The sequence below is a fragment of the Meleagris gallopavo genome, chromosome 15 (assembly GCF_000146605.3).
Source record: "Meleagris gallopavo isolate NT-WF06-2002-E0010 breed Aviagen turkey brand Nicholas breeding stock chromosome 15, Turkey_5.1, whole genome shotgun sequence".
Taxonomy (NCBI): Eukaryota; Metazoa; Chordata; class Aves; order Galliformes; family Phasianidae; genus Meleagris; species Meleagris gallopavo.
In genome coordinates this window covers 17,308,652-17,314,716 of record NC_015025.2, presented here as the reverse complement: position 1 = coordinate 17,314,716, position 6,065 = coordinate 17,308,652, and positions in this window count along the sequence as shown.

The window sequence follows — 6,065 nt, the reverse complement described above, 5'->3', positions numbered from 1 at the left end:
TTTTTTTTCCCCTAATGTTGATTTCTGGAGTTGTAGCATTAAGTGAATTTCGATTAATGTTCCAAAAACATTGTTGAAGATATACCAGAAAGCTGAGCGTTGGTGCAGCGCGGTGCAGCGTCACAGCGCCTTATGAACACGAGCTCATTTGCCTTTAGGTGATAGCTGCTCTTTGTGTTACGCCGGCACAGGATTCTGCCATGTAATTTAGAAATGCCTAAATATATTTACCAAACCACAGATAATTCTTTACATTTTGAAATATTTTATAAGAGATTAAGTACTGTTCGCTCTAGTAACGTACTTGGTTAATATTAAACAGTACGTCCTTAATCTGTAAATAGCTATTTACACTGGTTTTTGCCTTTAAAAATCTGTGCTTAGGTGGCGACAGTTTAATAGCTTTTAAAGTATTAATCTATAATGTTTACAAATTAAACTTTTTAAATAGACACTGCTGCCAAGTTTTCAGGCTTCGTTTTGCCAGATATTCCTGGAAATACAGTTATTGCATTGTTGGACACTTACGCTATATTTAAGTTACGGAACGTTCTATATCTACCAAAGGACACCATTTTCATGATTTATAAAAGCAAACTGTATAGCTGATGCAAACAGGATGCAGTTTACTGCACTGCTAGACCCCAGAGATGAAGTAATTCATAGGAATTCATCTATGCATGCAAGCTGAAAAAAAACGTTGTTGGTTGACTATAAATACCTTTCTTGACTCAAACTTAAGCCTTCCCTCTTTCCAAAAGAAATGTTCCATTTTTCAGCTGGGTGTGTTTAATTTAAGTGTGAGAGAGCGTATGTATGTGTGTAATGTGCACATACTTTAATCTAGACTTCAAAAAAAAAAAAATCAATCCTCAATGTTGCATATTGTTTGTTCCAAATTTATTTTTACTGGAACCCAAGCTTTTTTTTTTTCCCACCTGGAAGAAAGTTTCTATTTAAGCGGTTTGAAGCAAAATGTGACTTTATGATAAATTTGTAGGCTCGTGCATCCGGGGAGGGGGTGGATATATAAAGCTTGGCAATCTGGGGAGTAAAAGAAATTGGGTTAATTAGTGCTTATGCTGGACTGATAACTTTTGTTAACATAAATGCTATTCTGGCCTGCTGACATTTTGATGAGAGCTCTTGATTTCAGTGATGACAACTTAAGAAACAGATGTCATGTTTCATACCTTTTTTATCAGGAAAAAAGCAGCAAGCCTTCAGGTGTTCCAGTGATGCCTAACACATAATGAGCTGGACTTTATGCTGTACTTTACGATAGGTGTGTTGAATTGTTTTTGGGGAACTGTGTATGCACTGGCAACTAAGACAATGAACCTCAACTGTACTGGATGGCTCCTTAGTCGATGTATGAATTAACGGCAGCTAAACTGCTACTAAAAATAGTTTCTTCATGCTGAAGCTATGAAATCCAGTGATACTTTCTGTTCCTCAGCAAACTCACAAGTCTGAAATTTAGCGATTTCTCAGAACGATGTAACTTCTGACACATGCAAAATGCTAACGTGAGTTAATTCACCCTCAGGATCTGTGTTGTATTGGCTGTTTTTAATCAGATGATTTTTCAACAAAAGACTGCTTTAAGTTCTTACCTGAGCTCAGCTGGGAAAGCAGTCCTCTTCAGCTGAATGTAGTACCTGCAGGAGCGTCACACCTCGCTGGCAAGGAACATGTTGCATGTCACCACTGTACCTTGGAGAAACTCCACTTACCTCCTCTGTTTATCTGGTTTGCTCCTGTTCCATTTCTCACTCGTGCATCTACTCGATGGTGCTGTGCTGTGTGTCAGGAGATGATGCAGCTGTATCACTGTTCTGCTAGTATAATGAATTTTAATTGAGTATGCTGATGAAATAATGAAATCGTCTAAGCAATTTCTGTTCATTACACTGTTTATTAATTATATCAAATGAAATATAATCCCAGAAGAAGAAAAAAAAAAACCCAACAAACAGCAATTAATGTTGTCAATTGTGAAACGAGGAGCATAAAGTAGAAAAGTGTTTGGAGAGTCTGTAAAGGGCTGTGTGGCACCTGGGATGTAGCAAGGAGACCAGCAGAGTCCTGCTGGGCATTTCCTCATTCTGCTTTATTTAGATCTGACTGTAGTCGACTGGCGCCATGCTGTGAGAGGAAGAAAAAGGAAGGAAGACATTTGAAGTGAAAGAGGAATGGAATTTTCGAATACTTCTGCTTTGCCTATGTATAGTCTGCAGAATACATTGTGCTTTAAAAAAAACCCAAACAACCAAACAACACTTTTCTTTCCACGTAAACACTGAAGCAGCATGTTAATGCCTAAACTTTACTAGTACCAGTGGGAAAACTGGACTTTTCCCCCCGTAGTATGAAAACATAACTTGTAAGGTAAATTGCTTATTTTATATTCTATATCATAATTCAGCTATTCATAAGCTAGGATCACTGTTGTGTGTTAGCACTGTTCAGCAGATCTACGAGTTTGCTTTCTAATGATTTCTTTTAATTATCAAGTCTCTAACGTCTTATTTATACATGAATGAAATGTACTCACTTGCTATTACTCCTTGATGATGCTATACAAGTTCACTGTTTAATATACATAGAGTAACGACTATTCAGTTTCTGATTAAATTTACTTAAACTTTAAAACCAAATAGTTTTGCTACTATCAAGTCTTGCACTGGACATATTCAAGATGATAGCACCATATTTTGGCAGGAAAAAAAACAAAACAGATACCATCCATCAGAAGAGGCTAACTGTGAAATTTAGTTCAGTATTTTTAAAATCAGCTGTTAGCCTTGTTGTTAAAGCAGCACTCTTTATATCTTGGATTTAGTTCAATCAAAATAACTCCATATCAAGAGCCATTAAAGATCTCTGTTTTGAAGGAATATATTTTCACTTCATCTGAAAGATCTGAGAGTTTGGTCGGGACAAAACCAAGCCTTGTCAGTGAAAAGTGATGTGTCTATAAAAAGAATTACTTGGAACTACAGTACACAGAGTAATTCAGATGTGAATTGAACTCCCTTCCCCCTTTTTGAAGAGCTTTAAAAGGCAGAGTGAAACGAAGTCATTTGTCTGCTGGCTTCGTTAACCGAGACTCTGCTATTCTTTGTTGTATGTATAATAACATTTCATGCTATCCCTAGAGTTGACAGTTAAAACAGTTGATAACAATCATTAATACTTTGACCTGCAGACCTAATTTCTGACCACAAAAGAAGTTTATTCTTCTCTATTTTAATGCATATATTTTAACACTGCTTAAATATATTTATGACTTTAGTAGAGACTAGACTTTTCTCTTTAAGATTTTTTTTTCTTCAGATAGATAAATCTGTATTCTGAAGTTTGGAACCACTTTCTGATACTTTAACCTTTCATCGTTTGCTTTTCCACAGGTTTACTTTGGGGAAACAGTAATCTGTTAAATATCTAGTATCAGCACCCTGTCCTCTGCTGTAAAAAGCCTGATTAGATACTGTGTATGTTTTTATGTCCATGAACTTGAGCTACTCGTGTGCAATTATGTGTATGGGAATGGAGTAGTGTTCATGATCTGTATTTACATCATCATATGGATGTATATTTATTAATAAAGTTAATACTTTAAAACCTAACAATTACTTCCTATGTGCTTTTTGTTTTAATATATGTATTTTTAAATTCTGGCTTCAGATTCCTATGGCCAGCGTATCAGACCAATAACTTCAACCTGTCTCTGCTGTAAGCAGGAATTGTTTGTTCTCCCAGTGTCTCTGTTGTAGGTAAGTGTAAAGCATTGTGGTGCAACTCGTAGAGATGTTGCTTAAAATCAGGTGATAGGTTTTGTTCTTTGTCTCCCTGAAGTGCAGGTGAATCCAACCACAACAGACTGTGTTCGTGCTCGTGTGGACTTAAGAACGCATCAAGAATTTGTGAGAGTTGGAGGACGTTCATAAATTACACAGTTCAGGCTTTTTAGCAGCCTTGGAGGTTGCTTTACTGCTCACATTTATCACAGATTACGACTTATTCATATGGACAGACTAGCAATGTTTGTTTGCCAGCTATGCTGCCAAACTGGCTGGCCAGCTGGACCTTAAAAAAGCTTTACAGTGGTTTTATCTTCCTGACGATGCCGTTTGTGTGTCTGATTTGACACCGGGGTGTGCTTTGGAGCTGGACTGGCATCCTAATGCTCTCGTGAAGTACCTGTCTCAGTGGGATCTCTTCCAATAAGACAAACAATATAGTGTGAATTAGCAACATCGTACCTATTCGGTATGATGGCTCAACAAAGTGTCTTTTTGGACCAAGAGAAATGAAGATTGTTCTTAACAGTTAATCATGTAAAGCTGTAATTCCTAAAGATAAAGGGCTGCCTTGCTGACTTGCACTGTGTGCTGTAGTTACCAGGCTTCTGCCTGTGGCACTGTGTATGGCTTAACATGTAAGGGAGAGTTCTGGCCTGACCGTGCAGGATTGGCAGCCCAAAATTACAGTGCTCTGCAACTGGCTTGCACCCAGGTTCCCTGCATGGCCTAGGGATGGCAATGTCTCACTTCTTCCCATCAGTGAAAACTTGGCAAAAAATATCTGCTTATCTTGCAGGGTTCCGGAAGGAGTCATTAGCAAACAACTTTTAACTGCTTTGAAGCTGCAGTGTGTTGTGGAATTGTCAGGTGGTATTTAAGTGATCTGAGGCAGATCCTGCCTTTCATGTTGCATTTTTCATACCACAAAACCTTGTTTCCAATTAGTGAAAAAATATCACACTAGCAATTAGTGCGAGTTTGATTATTTAGAGTAGGCCTCAGAGATACGCATAATACTAAAAAGTGTTTTTCTGCTGCTTTATGTGGTCATCTTTGTAAATATTCAGCTCTGCCCATCTTGCGAGAACAGAATGCAAAGTCACACCTCCCAAATGTAGCGTAAGGTAGAGCTGCCTGTGTGACCTCAGTCTCTGTTCTGACTTGAATGCTTATTTTTTTTCTTCTCATGCTGTTGAATACACAGAAAATCAGCTGTGAGAATTGTGAGTGAATGGAAACGTGAAGACCTTGGCGTTGTCTCTGTTCCGTTCTGTTGTCTTTCACTCCTTACATTGCCAGGGAAGGAGCTTGCTTGCTGTGACTGTGAAATCCAGCTGCCTTAATACACGGTGCACAACTGACTGACTGACATTTCAGTGTTCATCCATGGCTGCAACACAAGACTCGTATTACACAAGTCCTCTTTCCAACAAACAGCTTTCCTAATGTATGATTGATTCTTGAATAGATGGTCAGCAGTGTGTGGGGCCAGGAGTTGGACTCGGTATTCCTTACGGCTCTGTTTTGACTCAGGAGTTTCTCTGACTCTGTTGGTGTTGTTTTTATTTTTGTTTATTTTTTTCCTAGACATTTTTCCTAAAAGCAAACATTTGGCATTTAAAGTCAGAAAAATGTGAGCCACTGAATAGCTGTGGAGCAAACAACGGATTTGAGGTGAAGAATGCCAGCTGTGTGGCCGCAACTGGGGATGGAGGGCATGTTTCCCACAGCCTCTTGGGCTGTGTTTTATGCTCGTTGTCTTCTGTCAACTGGACCGCTGTGTTCTCTATGCAAACTTAACTCGTGTTTTGTATCTTTAGGTCACTGCAGCTTCAATATTTATTCTCGTACAATTTATACTCGGCAGTGACTGGGTTCGGTGGTAGTTTTTCACGGAATAATTCCTCGGTGCCTTGCAGTGGTATCGGAGCTCCAGCAGCCTTCCCGTCTCTTCACGTGGGCACCTGGCCTCAGCCCTGAGCCGTCCCCCGCCACCGCTGAGAACGCGAAACCGCCCCGCCAAAATGGCGGCACGCCGCGTTCCGCTCCCAACGTATGCACGTATGGCACCGGAAGCGGAAGCGCCTGGGCAGTTCCGGCGGAAGTGACCGTCGTCCGGGGAGACGCAGCGCTGTGATGGGAATGTGGCGGCTGCTGGTGCTGCTGCTGGCCGGGCTCGGCCGAGCCCTGCCGGAGGGTGAGGCTGGGACTGGCGTGAGGCCGGGCCGAACCGGGAGGTGGGTGCGGAGCCTCCGC